General features: G+C 33.0%; 2 protein-coding genes across 6 annotated transcripts in view; one reads left to right on the top strand and one right to left on the bottom strand.

Moving 5' to 3' along the window:
* Nucleotides 1–26,192, top strand: part of LOC119830637 (ribosome biogenesis protein WDR12 homolog) — a 205,132-nt gene that overhangs the window by 101,265 nt on the left and 77,675 nt on the right. The window lies entirely within an intron of this gene.
* The window catches only part of LOC119830636 (protein alan shepard), a 141,426-nt gene that overhangs the window by 97,494 nt on the left and 17,740 nt on the right, over nucleotides 1–26,192 (bottom strand). Inside the window, exon 1 of one of the 5 annotated variants that reach the window (XM_038353693.1) lies at nucleotides 4,915–5,151. The exons of the other annotated variants lie outside the window; for them this stretch is intronic. The gene's annotated coding sequence lies outside the window, so the exon portion shown is untranslated. Of the gene's footprint in view, nucleotides 1–4,914; nucleotides 5,152–26,192 lie in introns of those variants that run through there. 5 annotated transcript variants of the gene reach the window in all.

Here is a 26,192-nt window from a genome sequence, read left to right as displayed (position 1 = left end):
ATTCTTGCCAGATGCAGTACGCAAATCAGTCCCACAGATAAGTGAAAGAAAAGCAATTTAGTGAAACGTCAAACAGTAACCACAGATTATGCGGTTAAACGCAATCACTTTTGGCAAACACATTTTGACACAACCTGATATTTATTCGTGTTCGGTGTTGCATTAAAATTTATTTCTTTGGCATCCATAACATTTGGTGCTCATAATTTATAAATAATATCATTTAGAAATTAAAAACTTTTTAACGGATTTTAAACGCGATTTATTCATTATATTATTAACCCGACGTTTCGAACACTTTACACCGAGCGTGGTCACGGGGAGACTGAAAATACAAAATAATATCATATTAATAATAAAAAGAACTTTTACCAGGTATAATTAATATAGCAGAATATTTGAAAATGTTCCTCTGTAACGACTTATAACCAAACCAAAGTTTGTTTTTTTTTTACCTGGTGAGTACTATCATAATACCAGACATAATTATGTAACTTTAAACATTTATGAACGTTCACAAAATAAGGTTATAATCTTTTGATTTATGATGAAATGAAACAGTATCAAACAAAACTGATTAAAAAAGGGCAAGACGACGCTATATTTTTGCCTTTCGGTACCTATCGGTTTTAAGAATAATCAGTATGAACGATTTCATATGAAACAAAAATTAATAAGAAATTTAGCCAATGCGAAGATAATTGACAGATTGTAATAATAAAGACTAATATACTACACATAACACACATAGCACAAAGATTCATTTTAAAGGCTTCTTTTCTTAGGCAACAATGTCGAGTTACGTATGACCCGATACTAATTACTAATATCTTATTATATTTTATGTAAAACATTGTAAGAGATGTTCCTATAAGAGAGAATAATTACAGTTTATCCTATATTTATTATCAAAGATAAATTAAACGTAAAAAACCAATCGAATCGTTCTATTTTTGAAATTATACATTCAATTTTGATGTATACTTTTTATGGACAATGAAAATGAATTGTGAGTTGATAAATTTCGAACATCATGTCTTATAGGTGATTTTGTTTAATATATTGTGTTATCTAGATTACATTACGATTAAAAATATAACGGAATAATTTAATTAGTAAATGGTAATTAACTAATTAAATTATTCCGTTATATTTTTAATTGTAATATCATCACAAGCATTACAGGATTTCCTTTACCCTTTAGAAATCGTCTGTTATCTACAAATAATGAACAAATAAAGTATTGCTCATCCATTGGCCAGTTATCCCAAAGAATGCGTGCCATTAGGACAAACAGACTACCATATCACGGATACAAAAGACTATTGACACTGGCAGATAAGATTATGTACCAACGCTAAAGGCTCACGCACATTTAATGAGTTCATGTGCGTTGAAAACTGCATTTTATCAACCGACTTCAAAAAAGGGGGTTTTTGTGTTATCTGATTACTGGGTTCTTTTTTTATTTGAAACCTATTGCCTCCCGTTTGGTCCGGTTAAATTTTGGTCAGGTTCTGACATTTTGAAAGCGGTTTAGTGGTTTGTTTAAAATGTACTGTGCGAGTCATGGCTTGCATTGACGAATAGGTACAGATTATCGGCATATACAAATTATCAGTGTATAGTGTGGTATCGTTAAATTGTTTTCTCATATCTTTTTAAAAGCCAGCAATTATAAGATCTAGCCAATGCGCTTGGAGAAAACTGCAGAGCAATACAAACGAACTGTCTGTTGAACAAACTATTTAATTTAATTACCGATTAAGTATAATGAAAATCGAAATTTCATTAAAACCCTAAATAATTTCGCAATAGACAAATGAATATCTATCAGCGTAAACGCATCACCGCACCGTACAAAAATCGACGTTACAAATCCACAATACGACGCATTTCCCTTTGTAATGTGCATGAGTCTTAATACCTATCTAGTTAACGCCCATTGTTCTGTTATCGCTGGTTTGTTGATAAGTAAATAATTCTGGACGTCGCAGACACGGCCTGCGGTCGCGGGGCACGACCATCGAGTTTGTATGCGCGCGGGAATCCATTTTGTAAATTATTTTAAGCTTCCATTCAATATACTGTATGAGTATAAATGGTGTTCATATTCTAGGCATATACGTAACATAACTTTTAGCATATATAACAGGTTTTTAATTGTGCTACTAGTGAAACTCTGCTATTTTGTTTTGATTTAAATGATAAGTTATCAATGTTCTTAAATAATCACAGGCTTTTAGATGAATGATAGCATCTTTTTTTTTGATAGCGTGGATATTTGCCTTGTATAACCGTAACCGTGTTTCACAAAAAAAAAACATAAATGCAATAAATTAGAGTCAAGTGATTTAAAAACTCGAGCTTTAGGCGCATAATATATAACGAGAATGCCACTTTAATGATACGCGAATGATTATAATTCATTTCATATTTTAATACACGCATATTTTTCCAAAATATATCATCTTATCTAAGGTAGGTGAAAAAAAAAAATCCAATTATATTTTTAAACATTAACTATCGAAGCTTTACCGTTACGTAAACCGGATTTCCACATCAAACGTCACTTTTATTTTCACAAACGAATAACAATTGATTGACCCAATATTAACACGTCTGTTATCGATATAGATATAACTTCATTATCATAATGTTAATGATATTTAAATATTAACTAACCTTTAGCCTTACACGTACATACATAGTTAATAATTACCAGTTGACAATAACACGTTATTCTTATATTTTTCAATATTTAATGCTTAAGGAACACGTAAGAACAATTTGTGGTTAAAATCTCTTTCAGATTGAAGCATTTTAATTTTTATTGCTTTATTCGGCTTGTGATTTTAAAATCGTTGTAATAATTTTACTTGAGGCACAAAAAAAAAGAACTTCTCATCCTTCTAAAGGATATATATCCTAACAACATTTTATCATTACCAAATTAGGATAATTGAAACGATAAATCAATTTGGTTGTCCGAAAAGTAGAAAAAAGCTTCACGATTATTTTTAAGCTATCAATATAATACAGATTAAAAATTCATACACACCTCGCCTCGCCCGTAAAGAATACTAAGTAATACTGCTTATTACCGGTACTGGTACTACGTCCTTTCCCATACTACCGGTATTAGCAGCTGACAGCCCAACAAAATGAATTATTAGGAATTAATGAACTTTCTGGATTGGAAACGGCATGATATCGCTTCCCAAATATAAGATACTATGATCTTTTGATTAATATACTATATATGGAACATCGCATGGTTATGTACCACTAGGAATGGTTTGGTTGATTCTATAAAGAACTAGCTGACCCGGCAAACGCTGTTCTGCCTTACTCTTATCCTTTAGAGGTATGAAAAATAGATGTTGGCCGATTCTCACACATACCCAATATGCACACTAAATTTCATAAGAATCGGTCCAGCCGTTTTGGAGGAGTTTGGCAACGAAAACTGTGACACGAGAATTTTATATATTAGATATAGCAAAGAATTATGTTTAAAAATTAATAAGTGACGACAATAGCTGTCATCATATATGACCTAAGTATGTGCCTTTGAATGTGCAGAAATAATAATTTACTCTTTTACGGAATATAACATCTAGAGCCATTTTTATTTCGTAATAACTAAAACTCTATCACTGTTACCACTGTTTAGCGAGTTTTTGATATACTCAAGTTCAAATTGACATTAAAATGGCTATGTAGCATTTCTTCCTGATATAGGGTATACTAATGGTAGTTGAGTCAATGTTATACCTTCTTCCTTTTTAAATAGAGCCAGTTTAACATTAAATCCTATCGATCTAGATATAATGTTTAAAATTCATTCAAAAAACTACAAAATTGTCTTATTATTCGAATGCACCAATATATCAAAAGGAGCAAGAACAATGCAATGTTATTTATGACTTTATGTTCGTACTTTATATGTATCCAAGGATGCGACATGATTCATCCCGTCATGAGCATCTTTATTTATAACTTTCTTTCGCGTATTTGACTACGGCAGTCACTGAAACTTCGTACATTGAGGTACCAATACCTTCACAACTAATTTGTTTTCTAAAATGGTATTCATTGTCTACTTCCCATATTACTATGCGTATGACTATTTCAATGTACCGGAATACCATAACTGGCCTCTTCCGGTGTTATAAACTGTGATACTGCATAGATATACCATCCATAGCTTACGTTAGTCATTACGATAATAATTCGATGATTTTATGACGCTATTATATTATTTAGATAACCTAATAGCTTTTATAGTTCATAAAAAATGTTTTAAAGGTAGTGTCATCGGCTTTGTCGAGTTTACATTAGATAATGTAAATGTAAACTCTTTTGTTTGATGGACTAGTGAACACCGTATCCCGTTTATCATTTCGACCTTCACAAGAGCATTTTGATAAGAGATAACGAATGGCTTCTGTTTCTACTTTTTTGCATTTTTAAACACATATTTTACATTCATACAATACAGGATATAGTTACTAATAATTCATTACTGTGTGATAGATCGTATCGAGTACTGATAACATATATTCATACATCGCGTTACATTTCCTTAAACTGATTGCGGCGGAAATCAGCTGACTCGCTGTCAGACGCTCTAGCGCTACCACAAGCAGTAGGTACGTAAGTTTAACATGCCACAACCAAGTACATGTTTTCATTAGCCGTTCAATTAATGGCAGATTGTACAATCCACAACAATACGGCCCGATCGCGACACGCGTAAACCGACACTGTTTATCAACAGCACCAACGTTCGTCATGAAAAACCATCAATTCCGTCGAATCGATCGCTGCACGTTGATTGAAGATATTTGCCAATTCGTCGTTCGAGCGGCTTAAAATAGACAATCAGATGAGCGCATGCATCGATCTCACCGTGCGCTCGCAGGCTGTAGACGAGCCGGTCAGCTGATAGCACTCGCACTGCACGCTTCCGCTCCAGCGATCGCCTCACGCACTGGAGTAGTTCCAGCACAACACGCGTCTAGACGGCGGAACACGGAGGTCACACACACACACGGCCTGAATGCGTCAAAGGAAAGCAACTTGCATCGCGTCTCTCGCGTCCAAGCAGCGAGAGTGTCGACGGGCGACTGAATACCGTGAAACCGCGCGGGGGCCGCCGCCGGCACCCGCGCCGCCCCGCGCCGCCCACTTCCTCCGATGAATGACAATAATGGAAGACGTTCAACTCGCCCGCAAACCGAATAATATGAATCATTGCATTAGGGTGCAGCCCCGCCCGACCGGCCTGCGAAACTCCGAGTTTCGTAAATATTTATGAAGGGCTAAGGTGCACCGGCTACGCTTGATAAGGCTACGCACGATGGCGCTCGGACATGCGAGGTGTCGCAGCAATGCGGTTGCAAAGTATTTGGAATTAATGGATTGCAATTATCGGTCGGAGTCAGTGGTGGCTGGCTATATTAGCACGATGCGAGCTATCTTATCGCAGCTAATCTAATCCGGCGCGACGCCCTCTCTCGTGTTTTCTTCCAATTGTGTCCACTCAAGGTAAATTAGAGGTTTTCTCTCGGGAGTACACAGTGCACTCTGCCAGTTCATTGCACTTCAGAAAAGAGATAATTTTCCGTTTAAAATATAATGTTAAATGTACATTCCGTATATTAATTGTATAACTTTTAAATTTAGAATTCTATATAGTCTGGAAATTGCCTATAAAATTAATTTCGAAATCGTAATATGCAGTGCATTTGTGCAGAAATAATATATTTAAATATCATATGTAGGGAGCTTTTATAAATCTATATGAAGACTCTACATTTACTATATTTCGTACTCTACAACTATTACAAAGGTAAGTACTTACAAGGAGGGTTTGTGCTAGTACAAAAATATCTGATTTATAGTGCTTTAAGCATTGTCTGTCGTGGCTGCATGAACTGGCAAGGTAACTTGTTTCCTTTATTTTTGTCTGGGGAGCCTACGCAAAATGTAGAGAGAATAAATTTATTTACCTACATTTGATATAGCCGGACTTACACAAAAAAATATTTAATTCTTTTTTTACATCCAAAAGCTTTATTCTCGACGTTGAGTTGAGATATGTACTTATATTTTAAAATATTGGTATTTTTAAAAGCCCTTAAGGGGCACGGCATTAAATTTGTCATAAATACTTATAATTGATCGAATGTAAATAGAAATCGGCAATCTATTTACAGAGGCATAAATAAGGCCTACAAATGGCAGTCTTCATAGGCAGGCACTTTCTATCAGATGATCCACCAGCATCTTTATCGACGTTTACATAAAAAATTGTCCGATAAACATACTTTTGTTTGAAGATTATTAGTAAAAACTAGTAAAAATGTATAGTTTTAATATTTAGTGTCTCCACGATTCCTTTCGTATCGCATGTACTTAAACTAACATTAAAACTTAACATTTGACATCGCTTTTTTTCATAGCATCAATCCGGTCTCATTACGATCATTTTACACTTTAAATCCATTTTATACTTAATACTTCATTGTTCATTCAATGTACTGCTATATATTCATTTTAAAAGTCTTTAAATTCCCAATAGTAGGATTCTTTATAATTTCCCGATTCGAAACTTTTCCCCTATTGTAGAAAACAATGGTGTACTTTATTTGTACCACAATTAATTAAGAGAAAGGAAATTCTTATTAACTAGAAATCTTTGTCTTATAGTCTTTGATATCGTTACCTTTTATAGCATATTTCTTTTGAAAGACCTGAAAACCTCATTGCAATTAATACATTAATTAATAATTCAATTAATATATTAATAAACAAATTTAGGAAATTCATCTAAAAAAGATAATTTATGTTTTTTTGTTTAATTATACGATATATAAAAAAAGATAATACAAATAATTATTTTCAACAAACAAAAATTCAACTTGGTCCCTGGGGGGGAGGTCTTAGGACGACTCCGTATTCTAAAATAGGACCAAATAACAACATCTTACAGATATCGCTTCAAAATACATTACACTCTCAAGAGGATATCACTTTTGATTGTACGCTAAACGCGTGGTCGTAAAGGTAGTCCGTCATACAAACCAACACTAATTGGACAATCACTTGCCCCGAGATGAACGTCATGCCTGACTAATCAGCTGACATGTACGCGAGGTACCCTTATGTATGCTGTAGCTGATTGTAATATATAATGTAAGGAAAACTCTGTTCTATACAATATGTTAAAATTTTGGTAATTAACAATAATTTGAGGTGCCGCGACACATATCCGTATGTATGTTCTTTAGAAAAATTATTAACGTACGTAAAACTGCAATAGTTCGAATTTTTATATGAATCTTCAAGTAAGAGGTACTTAAGGAATGATTATGAATAATTAGATATTAAAATTCAGTACAAGTATGTACAATGCATCGTATCAGTATCCATTTGCACAATAGAAACCGCATACGAGTGACCCAGCGCAGCATATACTTATTTATACACCTTTAAACAAACCATAAGCTCACTAGACTCGATATTAACGCGCCGAGGCCAATATCACATCGTATTGCAAAAGGATAAAAAAGGGATATAAAGTAACTCGTATGGCGGGCTTGTAAGATGCAGAAATCTGTGCGAGCGTGGGCTAACCGGTCTAGACACTGAACTTTAAGGGTCCGACAAAATGAAATAAAAATTGCTACACGACGGGGCAACCCGGGAACCGTCTTAGGCCAATTGTCCGATTGCCAAGTCGGCTAAGCTTTTGTTTGGCTCCTTTAATTATAGTTTAAGTACCGTCCGCTTGTTAAAGACTTACGTTTGTTTAAGGTACATCTTTATTTTAACAGAACAATAATACGGTAGCGAAGTAGGGTAGCATTCTTATGATGTCTTGAAAATACACATTATATAATTAATATTACATAAATTTTTCACAAATATAAAACAACAGATATTAATTATTACAATTCGTAAAAACTTATTTAGAATTTACATATTGCATCATCATTGCGTGAAATGCAGATAATCAGATAAATTTACCTGAGACATTTTTTTCTTAAATGGCAAAACTCCACTACCAGTAATCAAAAACAATAGTGAATTGTCACTAAGTAAATCCATAATTGTATTTAAAAGTGAATTCCAGGAGTTCTACATAGTAACGCTTAATATCGACCTTTGCTTGAAAGTATATTTACTATACCCGATAAAGTTATTATCAAAAACTCAATAAATTAAAGGAACATTTTTTCCAAAAAAGTCATAATATAATGTCTAACGACTTCCGAGTCTACATTGATGACATTGCCACGAATATCGCATGTTCTCTCCAGATAAATAACTTAATTGAGCTTCTTTAGGGTCGTGATTTATGCAAAATAGGGTACCTAATTTCATGCTGTTTCAGCCTTAGGCACAAGTTGGCTACAACTTGTAATAAGGTTTGAGAAATGAACGCTCCGACGACAACATGCTATCCAGGCTTAGCTTGATGAATGATCCTATGTAATGCAATGGATATATCTTTAATAAAATAGAAATACGTTGACATAATTCCTTTTCCTAACGAATTAATACATATCGCGCAAGTAATTCGGTGGATTTTTTCAAATGTTATTCATTATTTTGCAATATTGTCCACGAGCGGTGAGATTTTTTTAAAACCGTGTAATGCTATAATGTCTACTAATTAGTATTTTTTTTAATTTCAACATTTTCTGCAAAACAATTATTTTGTGATATCAATATTGCATTATCGATATCAAAATGGCTTCATAAAAAATAACGATATTTATTTATATTACAATTAAATGGCCCCAATGGGGGCTTTATCACCGTAAAACGTTTAATTTTAATATGATTTATACAATCCCTAGATAGATGCTATAATAACCTAAATACACACGATTATATTTAACTCAAAACATGAATATAAAAATTAAAAACGTACTACAGACGGCGCAAATCCACCGCCCAAGTATTAAATTAATAACTTGCACACCGTACATTACATTCATTGTTATGTTTAATCAAAATTTCACATGCAATATCGTGGGCACATAAACGCCGGCATGAAACATAATGTGCACACAAAAGCATTAGATATTTATTCCCAACCCCATGCGCTGAGCACAAAGCAGTCTTGGATTATAACAACTTATAATACTCGTATGTAGACGACATACCTGCAGTGCCTACTGCCTTTACCTCTACTGTCCTTTATGAACGTCGCTTTAGTACACATGGGGGTATTTCATAAAAATATGTCTTGGCTGTAAATATAATTACAACATTAGAACACAGCCGTACATCGAATATAATATTATGTACTGTGATTTGATTTGATTTGATCTTTAAAGTAAGTTGCCCATTTCATCAAAAACTATGTAACTTTTTGTTGTTCTTAAACCACTAACATATTTAAGACAATATATTCATTACATCTACATTCATTACACATGAAAAATTACGATCAAAAATTAACATAAAAGTATAAGTAAAAAAAGTAACATTAAAAACCACCCTTTGTTTAAGTGCGAAACGCTTTAAAATATTGATATGCGACACCATAAAAAATTAACTACTTACGACAAAATATTCTCAGATAACTCCCGGTATTCTAACGGTTTATAATTGAGGGAGCAAAGAAAAATGATCAAACTTCCAAGTCGGCCGATAACGAAACCACAAAATTGGATTTTCCGATATAATCTGGAGTTGCCAGTGACAGCCCACCGGCCCCGCTCGCCGCGGTTTTTGTCGTTCTTGGCAGAACACAAAAATATATTAACCTTATGTACAGTATTCTATAGTATTTCCATTATTTTCTTGTATATTCAACAAATATTTTATTAGCATATCATTTTATTATAAGAAATAAATAAAATAATTTTGGGCACCAGTATTCCAAGAACAAAACTTTTTACTTTATTTGAAAAATCTATGTTTTTAAATACGCTAATAAGAATAGCACCAATAGTAATAAACATACAAAGGTATAGTTTAAATAATAAGTATAACTTTATATTCGTAAGAGCAATTGTAAGTAAATAGTTTAATAGTAAAAAAACAATTAACATTATTTGTTCAGCTGATTGCTAAGTTCGTAAATTTATAAATGTGTTGGGTATGAGTCAAATTACTCAATTTCTTTCCTTCATGGGCAATTACAGTAAAATATGAGTGAACATATATATTGTATTTTTAGTCTGTGCTTTTGAAATATTTCCTATTGGTGTGTACAATACAATTTTATTCATTCATTCATTCATTATTATATTAGGCATTCATTCTGCAGTTGCTTATTTTTAATCAAAGTCCTAAGATCCATAAACATATTTTTAGTCTAACAAATACCTAAACATTCTAAAAGAAGAAAAAACAAAATAAATGCAAGCATATATAAAATATACTTTAATTCAATATGTTTCATTAGATCTGCCATTATGTCTCCCATTCCTATACCTGAAATGCACTTTTCCGCGATACATTACATAAATCTAACAAAAAATAGAAAATTATTACATGTAGCAAACATATGAATCAAACTGCAATTTTATTAAAAGCAAGTTTTAAAACATCAATCTCGCAAAGCCATTGCATTAGTAAAAATGTAAGTTGTAGGAAATTGTCGTAAATCTTTATAAAAGTTAAGGGGTTCCTTCAGTCGTATGACGTTTTGAATTATTGGCCCCGTTACGGTAAATCTCTCGTTATTTGTCAACGTCTAGTTAAATATTTCAAATAATGGTGAGATTCCATAACGCACTCCTTACTTCCTTCATATAGATGCGTATATTATAACGGACTAAATCATTCCGAAAATTTTATTACATCCAAAATTATAAAATCGTTGCATTGAACGTAAGGTATCGCTTTATAATAAAAAATCTATTTACTTATTTACTCTATACTCTATTTCATCAGGAATTGAATCAAGCTAACAAAAGAACCTCTATCAAACATAGAAACACAGTATTGTCTTGTATAGTATTGTTCGCGACTGTTAAACATTTGAAATTACGGGGTCTGAGAAGAAATTTAATATGAACATAGTGGACAAATTGCGTTTGAATTTCGTTAAAAAACCTTTAACATCTAAACAAACACATTACACACAGCAAGTAATATACATATTTCTGTAATGTTTAATAAATAATGTCTTGCAGATAAGACATTTACACCCACGCTAAATAAAAACAGAAGACTCTCAGTGTTAGGGATTTAACCCACACACTCTCGTAATTAACTACGTCACTATCAAAGCTTATTTGAATATTTTACTCCTATAATTATATAGATAGATGTATTACTCTCTCGCGCAAAAACATATGATCAAAAATAAATTTAATACAAAAACAGATGGAACACAGGCTACTTTTTTCGGGTAAACCATATAAAAATTAGTAATTTGAGCGCAACAAGCTAAATTTTTATACTTATAGGCATCGACCTTATGTTTTCTAAAACCATTCTTATTTTTGTTGTTTATATTCCGTTACAACGTACACGTACATGATCAGATCAAAAAAAGAACATAATTAATCGAAAAAAATTACACACACACACACACACACACATAAATCTCACACCGATAACCCACCTACGTCATTACAAGGCCTATGCAAAACGAATCAGACACGACACTTCGTAGAAACAACTTATTCGCAACATCAATACCATTCTGAGAACCGACCTCGAAGTCATTTAGCCGATAATAATGAAAGATAATAGCGATGATTTTATTTCTCATTATCGGTAATACCATCGGCACTATCATGATGGTAACGAAAATAAAAAGCTCTTTGATCTTAGACAGGCTTTAACTGTATATTTAACTACACGTGTATCATGTATACATCATATTTTTATTCTAATATAGTAAGCACATTTTTGTAGTTGCCATTTTTTATATTATTTACTCTAAAAGAGTAGAAAAGTCATTCCATATAGCAAATGAACCTTTTCTACAAAAAAGGCCACTGGCCTCTCTGGGGAGGGTGGCCTTTTTGTAGAAAAGGTAAGTCCTACTTACTTAAATGGTTTCCTAAATGGGACCAATAGGACAATTGGCAACAATTTCTTCCCAAACACAAAAAATCGCCTCAATCGATTAAACACTCACCGAGCGATCGCGGAATATAATAAAAAAAAAAAAATCTCTTCCGTTTTTGGGAACTTCTTCTAAAAAGTAGAAAGATTATTATTATTATTTTCAGTAAAAAAATATATAAAAATCGTCTTATTACAATAACATATGAATTATTTTTAAATGCATATTTTTATTTTAATATTTTCTTAAATACTGCATTAAAATGTCAATTACCCCGCCTGTAGTTAAAACACACACAAATAAACGCTTTACAACATCCCACACACATCAAGTTACATTACGCAAGTTGTAACATAACTCGAAGAATTCCCAACTCTGGGCCTACACAAGCCTTTGTGACAACTATCTATCTTCTGAAATAGTTTCAGTCTTTAAAACTTCCACGCGACTGCGAATAGAAATTTAACTTGAATTAATACCAGGTAACTTTAATGCGAGAAGTTACCAAATTAAATGTGTCACTTTGATTTAATAAACGTTTTAAAATTGTAGGTTACCTGCAATTTATGTTAGTATACCTTTAAAATATGTCGTATAAACTGTAATAACATAAGTTTAAATCGTAAAGTCTTGTGTTTCCCCTCAAATGCAATGAATACACAACAACAAACACAAAAATGCGCAAATAATAAAATTAATTTTAAGCTAATCTTTTTAAAGAAAAACCCGTCCCTTGCAAAATTCAGTACTAATCATTCAAATCTCTTGTAATAGACGCATTTATTCAACAAACACAACAATACACACCCCGAATACTTATAATTGCATTAATATGCTAGGTACTCTTCAAAATAATACTCAAAAGGAGTCCCAATTCATGTGCATCCTATAAATTCATTCCGCAGCCGATCACCGCTGGCAAGGACGGTAAAATTAATTCAGGATTACAGCGTGTTCACATGATGAAAAACCGATTGCATCTGGCTTTGGCTCGCCGAAATACGAACAATTTTTAGCGATAAAAATAACCACGCGGCAACTTTTGTTTATTTGTTCCATCGATTGTAAAGCATACATTTTGTGTTATAGTCGTTATTTACTTCCCTTTATCTCTTTAGATGATTTTCTGTTATCAGTTACTCTCGGATGTACTCTTTAAATCTATGGTCTGAGTCTTTGGGGTATCATCTAATTAACATTAGTCACTTAATACTAGCGTTCTATAGCATTGCATGATTCAGAGCTGGAGTTTCCAATAGAACAGCAGTCGATAGGGAAAATCTAAGATACAATACATGCCACATTTGGTCACGATTATTCCTATGACCTAATCTAATACCCTTTTGTTATTTTTTTAATATTTTCTAATCTCTTGAATTCATTGATTCGTTGTTCTTACTATTAAAATGTATAACTTGTGTCAACATATTTTGTGTGTATGCTAAAATATTTTTTTCAATTCTGCTACACGTGCAAAAATAGTTTATAACCGGGATAACATATGGGTCAATTTATCCAAATGTAAAGATTTCCAAAATCGATTAAATTGTTATTTTATTTTAGTAACAAATAAATATTATTTATAATTGTTATGTAAAGATATGTAGCCTGTTTCAGAAATGCTTTTGATTTGAGATTAATATGTTGATACATACAGATGGAATCATAGAGCTTATGGAATTTTTCTAAACGGTGTTTATCAACAACAACTATAATTCATTTTATAATTTATTTCTCTGAATTAAAATAAATTAGTTTTAGCAGATTCTATTCTTTTTTTGCATACGAATATACTAATCGGTTCATTAATAAACATTGAATGCATGTTTTATGGTTTTTCAAAATCTTCTAAAGGTTGTTAGTCATGGACGACAAAAACGGGAAATGGGTTTAAATTGTTTTCTTTGCTTAAGCGTATGTACATTAAATATATGTATAAAAATAAAAATTTACATTCGTACGTACAATTTTACATTAATGCTTTAGTCCAAGATTATAAAAAGTATGTATTTATCGACATTCATTAAGACTATTGTTGCAAGATAACAGCAAACAGGCAAAAGGAGGAAAAACAAAACAAACTGTATTTTTCACACACATTTAGTTAACACATTTCTACTCCGGTTTGATTTTTCAACATGTTTCGCACACTTGAATTCAACAAAAAAAATGTTAAAATAATATTTCTACATACACAGTTCGTCGCATAATCGGCCGTTAGTATCCAGCCTTAATATGTTCGGTTATTCGATAGTTGATACAGTTATTATATTACGGTTGTGGGCTATAACTTTCTAATAACTGCATAGTACACGAACATCATATAAATATTATGCAAATAATTTATTATTTTCATAATAATATGATAATAATTCAACGTTATTTAAATTTAGAATCGGAAAGAGAATAATATGATTTGGTAATTACCGACATTAAAAGCTAAAAATAAGACTTAAGATCGCCTGATATAGAAATATCCGGCATGATGTATCAGCGTTATATATGACAGCCAAGCCAGGAAATATTAAAATTCTGATGTGGAAGAAAAATTTCTCGCAAGTTTCCTCACTTTCGCTTATTTTAATTTATTTCAAGCAAAGCAAAAAAATTAAAATCATATAACAATTTCAGTTAAGAAAAAAAAAACTACAAAGTCATCATAAATTAAAATAGTAACGTCTTGACAATTTCCCTAAATAATTCAATATTTTTATCTTTACGTATAATATGTCGTTCCATTGACGCCGACTGAGTTAGTCTTAAATTGTCTGTTAATTCAACATAAAATAAACCCATACCAAACACCAACGACTCGCGTCTCTCGCGCACCAACCTCGTCAAATCACCGAGTACCATAGATGATAGATATACCTACACACTATGGGTACATCAATGCAAGAATCGTTACAAATCAAGATATTTTTCTATCCACGTACCCACCAGCACGATGGAGCAGAGGTGTGCAACATTAGCATTGCAAATGCGGGATGCGCTCACGATTCCGCGAAGTTACGCGCTCAACGGTCCCGCGCATTACTCTACTCCACTGGGCCTCTATTGAGAACATCGGCATTCCATTTAGTGTCATTATTTTCATTTATTTTCTCACCTTGTAGTCTTCTAGGTCCGTCAGGTATTATACTAAAGGGGAGCTGGTTTCAAAGAATGAGATCCATGGCTCTTTCAACTTAGATTTGCGTTTTCGTCTTTACACAAATCAGCAATCATGATAGAATGAACCTAGCTCAGGTGTACGCATCGGATAAAGCATTTTTGGATAATTACATAATAAAATCTCCCATACTACTAACTTATCCTACTAATATTATAAATGCGAAAGTTTGTAAGGATTTGTGCGTGTTTGTTGCTCTTTCAAAAACTGCTGAACCGATTGCAATGAAATTTGGTACGTAGACAGTTGGACAACTGGAATAACATATAGGCAACTTTTTATCCCGATATTCCTACGGCATACGGATTAACGCGGGTGAAACCGCGGGGAGCAGCTAGTTCTTCATGAGCGTGAAGCATTATATTTAACCAACTTCACTAGTATAAAACAAAGTCAAATACTACTAATTTAATGTACTCGATAATTTTATCGACTCATGTACCACACATATGTAATTTAATACTTTAACATGTCGTAAGAAAAAGCATATCACAATAAGAAAAGCATTTTCTTTTCATTCCTCACATAAAAATACAGTATTTCAACTGAAATAAAGCAATAAAAGTATAACAGCGTAGCATGAAATGATTCATATGTTATAATAGATAAAAATCTGCATATGATAAGCTGCAGTTTTCTAGACGGAAATACCACTTATAGCGTCTTGCTATTCGCCCTCATTACGGGTGAAATATGCACGTAATTTTGAAATAAACAATAACTTCGAAGAGGGCTCGCAGTTTATTAAGGTAAAATATTTCATAGGAATTCTATTTAGTCTCTTTGTATTCGTTTTCTTTATACCTAATTTAATACAGATGCATTCGACGAATAAATTAATTTAAATGGAAAAAGACAAAATGCGTTAAAAAAAAATTGTCAAGAGATGTGTCTTGGGCAATTAACATGTACCTTGTATGTATGTACAAAAAGCTTATAAAAAGTCATACCTATTAATCCTACTAATATTATAAATGCGAAAGTTTGTAAGGATGTGTGTGTGTTTGTTACTCTTTCACGAAAAAACTACTGAACCGATTGCAATGAAAGCTGGACAACTGAAATAACATATAGGAAACTTTTTATCCCGACATTCCTACGGGATACGGACTAGCGCGGGTGAAACCGCGGGGCGCAGCTAGTGTATCATAATCATGTCTCGTTAGAGATTTTCTTTCGTGTATTTGAGTAGAATATCGCAATTTTGTGGACACTAGAGCATACTGAAGTTTTCATATTTAGCAGTAGCCATAAATCCATATCATGGAAATAGTAGTCAAACATCAACACATTATTTAATGCGTGTGGTTCTCGTGGAATTGTCATTGATTACTTATAGGTGGATTTTGACTTTTGCCTCGCAGTACTTGTGATAAAACTCAACTGGCCGTAGAGAAAATGAATCGCTTACAGTATAGGATCGGAATTTTTAACCTGTTCTTCGCATGTCTAAACATACCAATATAAAGATTATGTACTTATAATTGTAAAGTATTTATATGTCTATATTTACGGAACATAGATTTATAAACTGAAACTACTGTTTATCACCTACAGCTGGTGTATATATTTGTCTATTTTTAGAAACAAAATATTACTCTGTCACTCAAAATACATATGTAACAAACTCCTCCCCTGCCTTGGCTTTGCCTGGGTTGTCCCGGGATGAAAAAGTACCCTACATTACTACCTGTCCTAACATGTAGCATTGTATTTGTAAAAAATAATAATAAATGGATGAAGCAGTTTAACAAAAAAATAGTTTTTCTATGTAGATATCGATCAAAATCTGTATGAATTTAATGCCAGCTGTATATGCAGTGTCCAATCAAGCAATACAAAAAGTTTTCCACTTCATGATAGGATACCTCGCCGCAACCGTTTGGGGAGTGTATTTGCGCGCGTGTCCGCAATCAATCAAGACGCATGAGCAAAATTGAGAGGAGCGCCTTGACAGAGTACCAGCAGTGGCTTTAATAAATTGAGGCGATTCGTTCGGGCCACCGTTTTTAATAGCGCCCGTGTTACCATAATTTGTTTGGAGAATTTTACATTGCGTAGAATATTCTTTTTATGTAGCGTAGCAATGGAGAGGTTAGTGCGATTAGATGTTAGAAATAGTTACAAGAATTGTTGTAATTCTTCTTTGTTCTTGTACGAGTATATATATTATAAAATCTATTTGTGTATGAATTGTAATTTTTATTCAAATTATGGTTCTAGAATCTAATGTTTTATTTATAACATGACCAAGGCTTAAATAATTTTTTTGCAGTTGAACAAACAGATCAGTAAAAATAAGCAATTTTTTTATTTTAAATATTTCAGTACTCTAACCCACGTGCAAAAAGATTAGGAAGTAACTCATTAAGTGTATAATATGTTACATTGTTCGGGGCCTATTCTCAAATATTAGATGAAAAAGCTACATTGTGCGGTCAGTAACCGTTACGTCAGCACAATTAGACCCTATGCGAGACTGGAGCATCGATAGGCGTGATTTATTTACCGTTTCACTTTTTACCGCTAATCCACAAGTTTCTCGCATTTCCTGTTGCATTTGTTTTATCTTATGTAATGAGTGTGTGTGAAGCGAAGGGTATAATTCGAAGCTTCTTTAACGGTTTTCCGAATTTACATTTAAAACCATCTTCATTTACACTTCACTTTAATTATGAAGAAAGAGCAATTCCATAAAGAGAAAAATATAGCTAAATAGGTCGCATAGTGCCATCACTTTTCACACTGGAATTAATACTGCTTGAAGACGTATAACAGGCACATTTTATGCCTTTAATGTATATGATACTAAAGTAATTCTAGCAATTATAAATATCATCATCAATTATTGGCTTTCGTGCAAGTTAATTGATTAGATCAAACGATTAATATGTATAACTATCTATAAGACAAATTCTTCCGATCTTTATCTATTATCAGTATTTGTAATTATTTTATTATACGATATAATAACGATATAATACGATAGGATTTAAATGTTTAAGTCATCCTTATTTAAAATTGTAATACCTTACCTAAATGTTTTAATTGGTTAACTTTACACAATATTACAAGGTATTATATATATTCCGAAGAGAGAGAGAGAGAGAGAAATGTTCTGTAAGAGAAACACTAGCAACAATCTTGAGCAACGCCATTTTTGTTTTACAAATGCCACGTACAAAGCCACACATTCTTGTACCCTTTCCAACTTCGCAATAAAGGATGTAAAAAATTAACAAGATATAATGCTAACGAGTAAAATTTAAAATGCAATTTAAAGTTCTTCACAAACAGCTTGTTTAACATTCCCTTTGCGAAGTTGGGATTCCTTGCAGTAGCTGCGTCTGTGGTGAGTCCACACTTCTTCACTGATTAAATTCGTGAAGCTAATTCGTTACAACATAACATTGTTCCTGTTACTAATTGAAATACTACGAGCTCGCAATTGGAGCGAAGCAACAGATAATTAATTGGAGAAACGATTAGTTCTTTATTTGAAAAAATTGCACGAGCATAATCGATCGGTCTCATTTATCGGTCATTCTCATTTACAGGTTATATCTTATACATAGGTATAAATTTATTTAGTACTAGCTTTCCACCAGCGTAGTCAAAGGTAAAGATACACAGTCACGTGGTTTTCCCAGCATATTCCGTGGGCTTCGGAATAAAACCTTTTTTTGGAACTAAATATATCTATAACAAATCGGTTCTGTGGTATAGGGGTGAAGCAGAGGTAGTATAGAGTATAGAGATTACTTTCGCATGTATAATCTAATATTATATATATCGCTAATATTTGTAGCAATGATATTAATTTATTATTTTATCTTCAAACTATTACGGCCCAGTCATTGAGGAAATTGAAGTACTTTAGGCGCTTTAGAAGCACAGATAGCTAAATAGTTACGTAGTGATGTAACTATTTAGTTATATGTGGGTCTTTAGAATGTATCCACAATAGCTGAAGTACAAATTTAACAATCCTTGTATTGATCTCTTGTAGAGACCTTTAGAAAGCAATCCAAGCCTCAAGAATTCTCATTATTTATGAGAATTCCTGACGCTTTTTGAGAATTTTTACCACAGTTAAAAAAAATTCTTGCGATGATAATCAAAGATTATAAATGTTAAAGTTTGTTTGTTTGTATGTTTGTCCGCCAATCACGCTGAAACTACTGAAAGGATTTCGATAATATTAGGTATACCGACAGGGTATGAGCTGACTTGGGTGATAGAATACTTTATCCCACTTAAATGCTCCCTTGAGATAAAACAGGAACCTTGATATCCGGGCGGAGCCGGGACGAGCGTCTACTTGTTAAATAAATAATCTTCAAACATTGTAACAGAAGGTACAAAATAGTGCACTGTCCACATACAACAGTCTCGCTAGAGTCTCTATCAAAGGGTTAAGTCCCTACAAATTCATTGTACGACTTTACAATTTTCATAGGTCTTCTTAGGTTTTGCATAAAGTCGATGCCAGTTGTACATAAACACAAGATGGTGGATTACCAAATGAGTGGGCAAATTTTACAACAGCGGAGTGCGCTTACATTCTCAGCTAATGATCGTTAATAGGTTTCAAGGCCTCGCGTGCATTCTTCAGCTGGTCTAATTGTAATTCCATAGATAAACTAATTGTTACTGTCAATCGGCCACCGAATTCTGAGTATTGCCCGATAAGATTGTTTGTCCGGAACAAAGCTGGAGTCACTTCAGAGCAATGTTCATGAGTATTTGATTTAGTCGTCTATATTAAGTATTACATAACAATATTTCAATCAATATCGCCTAACGTCGCGATATCACTACATAGTATAAAGTAAAGTCGCTTCCCGTGTATGTACGTATGCTTAGATCTTTCAAGCCACACGACGAATTTTGATGTTTTTTTTTTTATTAAAAGGAGTGATTTAAGAGGAAGGTTAACATCTATTAAACTTTTCCGAATTTAACGCGTGCAAAGACGCGGGCAAAAGCTAGTAGTGTTATAACGCAACATGACGTAATTGTCATTTTGGACAAAAATAAGCTCCTAGATAGCATTGTATAAGATGTTAACTAACTTTAATATAATAAACAAGGTCATATATACTAATCGAAACTAAGCATATGCATCATTACACATTGTTTAATTTAAATATCAGCAGTATTCTCATTACATTAGGTGTAGATTCTGAGTTTTAGAAGACACGTCTTAGTTTTACTTTCTTCATTCGAACTGCTAGGCACTAGACCATGCTTTCTGAGTCTATGTTCCCCGACAAGTACAATATGGAGATCTTCAAGAGAAGAGTGAAGGGGTACCTTCTAGGGAAGCGTGCTCCATCGTAGACTACATCTCTGCTTACCATCAGGTGAAATCTTGGTCATCGAATAAAAAAAGAACGTAAAATTCATACAAAATTTAAACTTTTTTTGTTACAATACGTTAAAACTGGAAGTACCAGTTCTTATCAAATTAATAATATCAGCAATCAAAGCCATCATATCGTTTTGTATTCCAAATTAAAAATAAAAAAAAATAAAAAGCGGCAGGTATTCTAAAGAGGTTGATTACAATGCGATAGCTAGCTATACTAAAGCACTTGCGTTCAGGGCGCTCGTCTCAAGTACTTACACTTGATCGACCCCCATCTAAGCGTACCTCCTCGGATTGTCTATGAATATCTAGGCAAATCTATATCTTGCGCAGCTTTCATTTCTAACATCGTTACCTTGCGGAAATACAACAAGTATCATGGATGGAACAAGACATTACGTGGGTATTTTTTACGCTTTGAAAAGCAAATTACCCTATGTATTCACAAAACATTACCTTGTACTTTTGTGTCATTACCCTCCTTCGGTAGGTCGGGTAAAGAGTTAACCCCCATACAGTGAGCATATAGTTTAGTGTTTGAAACGGTAGGACGAGGCTGAAGATTAATTTAAGATTTGATTTTAATATGTCTGTATATTTCCGATAAGATATTTCATTTTTCCCCGTTATCTTAATTCGATTATTTATTGTGGCCAACAATTAATCCTATATTAGTTTTTATATAAAAACATAAAAAAATCATTTTACAGACATATGAACAGTTCTAGTCCTACATGTTTCTGTAAGTTACCATAAGTCCTTAAAACGATACTCGATTCGCTTTAATAAACTCATTATCACATATACAGTCTAGTTATTAACGGGTTGCAAGCAATAAATAAAGGCCTTGATAGTTCAATTTGTGATTTATAACCGAGTTATTAGTGCATTCCTTTGTTATCTCAAATAGCTTGAAAGCTCATGCAGTTATCGCGAAAGTTTATCAGCTCACCTTGTATGGCGAAAACATTTTAAATACTTGCTTTGTTAGTGTTAGTCTTGTTCTTTTATGTGTTCCTGGTACTTTGTTTTACTTTGAGCGTATTTAAATATTTTCTTTTGAGTTGATGTTATGAAATCTTTGTTATGAAATGAAAGTCTTTACTCACGTAAGAGAGAAAATAATGAAATATTAAAACATTAACCGTGTGTATACGTTTGCGTATTCATGTATAAATGACGTTTAGTATCTTAGCATCTGTATATAAAAAAAAACGTTTTTTTAACAAAAAACGATGGCACTACCTTTTGAATAAAAAGTAGTCACTAATCGTTCTCTCAGTCGAAAGTTCTAAGGTTACAAAACCAAAAAAAAATCATTGAAGTCTATTGATAAAGCAAATCCAAGAGAATTTTTCATTTTAAATTCAACTGTCAAACGTGATCGTGAACGTCTTTTAAAAATGTCTAAAACACATTCAAAAGTTCAGGCCCGTATAACAAAACTAAATATACATAAAAAATCTGCCACATTTTATACACTCCCAAAAAGCATCTAGGCCAACCGCAAAAGTAAAATATTAAAACCGCCCGCGAAGAATAGTGCAACTAATTTGAGTTGCATGTTCAAAAGAGAAACGAAATGCATTGCACCTAAGATGATGCCCATACTTCATAGTGGAGGCAAAAGGTATGAGCAGAGTCGGATTTACAACGAATTACGCCTAGATTTCACAAGAGCGTAGGCGTCGAAATGACGTCACCGCTACGCTTTTAATTAAAGGTCGTATCTAAGCTATTTTATCAGATCTTCTCAGACTGCATTAATTCTTACAAAATATAACTACACTTAATTTTTTAAAGAAGATACTTTTGTATTTTTGTATGTTTGTAACGTTTTCACGCAAAAGCCACTGGACCGATTTCAAAAATTATTTCACCATTAGAAAGCTGCAACTTCACTGAGTGACATAGGCTACATACGCTTAGCCAGTGCGAACAACTAGTTATGTATACATTAAATGATAAATTAACTTATATTAGAATCTTATCCAAAGTTTAAGCTTCAAGACAACTTCGACTGATGTAAATATATGATTGTATACGCATAAATTTTCGGCTTTGTCTTACAATAAAATCACCACAATAAACGCTACTAAACGCATATAGTAAGGCTGTAAATAAAACTAAATTCTCATTAATTAATAAGACTATTAATCTCGCCCTAAACCTCCTGTCCAGTCATTGCGATGACAACGTATAAATCCGGCACTGGCAAGGCGACTGGGCGCGCGACAAATATTCTTGTCTTGGCCTGCCCATTCTTCAGTTCTACACATGCCCGCGATCGTATTGTCCTCAGAACAATGCCTCCATGATACTCCGTAGACGATTCAAGAAGTTCCACTCGCTCAAAACTTGAATGGAATTACATTCATTCCTGCACTGAACTTTTTAAAGTATTTTTAATAACGTACACAATGGGACGCGGATGCAGATGTAAATCTCATAGATAAGTTTCCGATATTTTTATAGGAAAAACCTTTTAAATGATTGTCTATTTTCTAATATGAATCTGCACATTTATGAATTAAATTTATGACGTTCAAATGAAATTGTGTCTAACGTTCAGATAGAAACATTACTCAGATATAATGTATCTATAATATTATATTACATGCTAATAAAGTTATAAAGAGCGATTAAATTATTATAATTAAATGCGACGTCGAAGGTGTCAGACAGACTGAAATCATAAACGGTAAGATAAATTAATCTTGGACAGTTTAGCCAATGACATTTTAATTTTGCACCCACTGAAGAGGTCAAAGGTCAGTTGTGAATAGAAAGGTTGTATTGATGAATTTATCGTGAGGACTTATTTGTTTTGTTGCTTTTTTTTAATATACAATAATAATTTCAAATAATTATAAAAGTGAAGTCCCGTGTCCCCTAGTGGGGTATGGGGCAGATGATATACATCTGTTTCACTGATCGATTTTCTTTATGGACAAGTAGGTAATCAGCCTTCTGTGTCCTGCCAGACCGAGACATTTTTTTTATTGTGCGTCCCCACCGGGAATCGAACCCCTCGGTTCTAAGCTCACGCGTTAACCACTGTACCAAGGAGGCGGTCGAATAATTATAATAAATGTTTATGTTGATCTATTTTCCTTCAATATTGAGATTAAAAACGAGTGTTAAAAAAATCTATGATATGATTATCTTTTTAACACGCGTTTATTGGCTTCACCTGTATGTAACTTCACCAGTATATTGACTTTAACAATAGGTACAAATTTCATTTACAATTTGTACCACCGGAACGCCGACATTACAAAAATGTTAAGAGTATATCTTATTATCCTGATTAAAATTACTGTATTACACAAATCCTCATCAAATTAAAAAAAATCCTGTGAACATTTAAACAGAAAAAACAAACAAATAAACAAACAGACGGTGGCGTTAATTCAACAAATTCATTTCGACATAACATTATCTATAGAATTACATTACATTTACCTACACTCCTGTTTATATATTTATTTCCTGATAAGCAAAGTATGATATCTACTAAAGTTTTCCACATAGGCTATAGGTATGTATAAAAAAAATGGTTGCCTGTAAAGTCGGTTTTACGGGCGAAGATTTTACGTGACAACGTCTTTTTCTCTTAATATTTATTGATATGAATATTATTAAATTGCACAATAGGAACAAAGAAATTGAATGAAAATAAGAATTGCACAAATTTTAACTAGAGAAAATATATTTTGTTTACTAAAAAGACAGAGACAGAGACACAAGCACGCGCCGATGCAATGCGCCTAATTCTCTAGTGCTGCGCGCGCGGCGGACCGATGATAGTTCGGTGACTCATCGTAACGTTACCGGGCGTTACACTTTTTCATAAGTGACTCCGAGCCGCAACCTAATTTAAGACGTTGTCACGTCAAAAAAATTAAAATAAAACGCTTTACACCTTTGCTTATATGTCATTGAAATGTTACGTTGATTCACTTATTTGACACTACAACTGCGGTGAGGAACAATCTTCTATAGAATTACAAAAAAGGAATTTACTATGGTAGTGTTTTACAAAATGGCTTCCATGCAAAATGGAATATATAATGCTTCCATATATCACTTATCACCACAACATCATCAGTTTCAACCAAATGCATATCACATAATGCTGGCCAATGTTGCTTTAAATGTATCGTCACGTTGGCCGAAGCAATTTTCAGCCAATTCCATCCAATTGTGACCAAAAAGAGCTAATGACACGTGAATCATGAGTGCATTTGCCCACGGTCGAGGCGCACCGATTAGTTACACTGTAATTCTATTTTTAAAACGCTAACTGTTTGCTGCCATAACAGTTCCTTTGTCCTGTTTTTTTTTTTTTTTTTTGAGACTGTGCTTTGACATTTTTTGTTATTTATTTTATTTAAGGATAAAAATGTGTGTCTTAAGGAAGTTATAGGACTTAAAGAGCAAAAAGAAAGCATAAAGGAGTCCGTTTTGTGGGCAAACATTGAAGAAAGATATTTATATTTTTAAATTAGTCAAATGTCATAAAAGACGTCAAATAGACGTTTGAATAAAATTTAACATCATTTATCCGTTCCGTAACCATACATACATACAAAAACTTCCTCTATATAGTTTTCCACTTTCACGCCCAGGTATGACGTTTAAGCGGGATCCAATGGCCATCCATTTTTATATAAATAAATTAAGATCAATTTATCTAACGAGTCGCAGCCGACAAGGGACTGCACTTGCCAGCAGCGTCTGATGGATGACAAATCGATTTTTGATCCTTCGATATATTTTTAACGATATAATGCTGGCAATACATGGTTATTTAGTGGTTTATAATATTAAACTTAGCTACTATTCTATTTTGATAAAAGCCTCTGTGGAAGTTAGCGATGTAGCTGTGAACATAATATTTTTACTTTTTTATCATTTTCACTGCTGGCCTAATTTTTTTTTAATTAACATTATGCATTATAAGGTGATCATCCATTCACTCATTGATAAGAATTTGCAAATGCAATTCTTAATAACTCAAACGTTTAATCTTCTATTTTGATAAAAACAATAGAATTAACTAATTAATATCATATATTATGTGATTAGTAAGATGATAAGAAGACATCTCTGACGTTACAAAAATAATAAGTAACAAAGCAACAAAATCCTATAAACAGACAACTAAAAAAAATCGGATTAAAAATCTCTCAAAGCACGGCTTAAACGGTCTCAGGCACAGTCATAATAGCACAATAACCTCTACAAACCCAATAAGGTCACAAATGACAGAGTAAACTGCAAAAATTCATATTTTCCGCAAGAATACTATCAGGCCATTGATTGGAGATAAAGACCATAAATACCGCTTATCGGTCGCTTGCTTCATACAGGCAGATATTTATAAAATGATGGTTCGAAAGGTATTTATAAAATATCCTTTAAGTTTCTTATAATATTTCGTTGTTATATATTTGTAGCTAAATTTTATTGAGACACAATACAGATACTGTTTAAACAAATGTTTTCAGTGGTCTTTTTTACACGCCAAAAGTAGCTTAATAGCTGAATTTATTGAATTTTGTAGTCGTATGTTGTTTTTATACAATAATCAAACA

Source organism: Zerene cesonia, chromosome 12, assembly GCF_012273895.1.
Source record: "Zerene cesonia ecotype Mississippi chromosome 12, Zerene_cesonia_1.1, whole genome shotgun sequence".
Taxonomy (NCBI): Eukaryota; Metazoa; Arthropoda; class Insecta; order Lepidoptera; family Pieridae; genus Zerene; species Zerene cesonia.
Note: the sequence above shows the minus strand (reverse complement) of the source record. Positions and strands in the feature narration are given on the sequence as shown.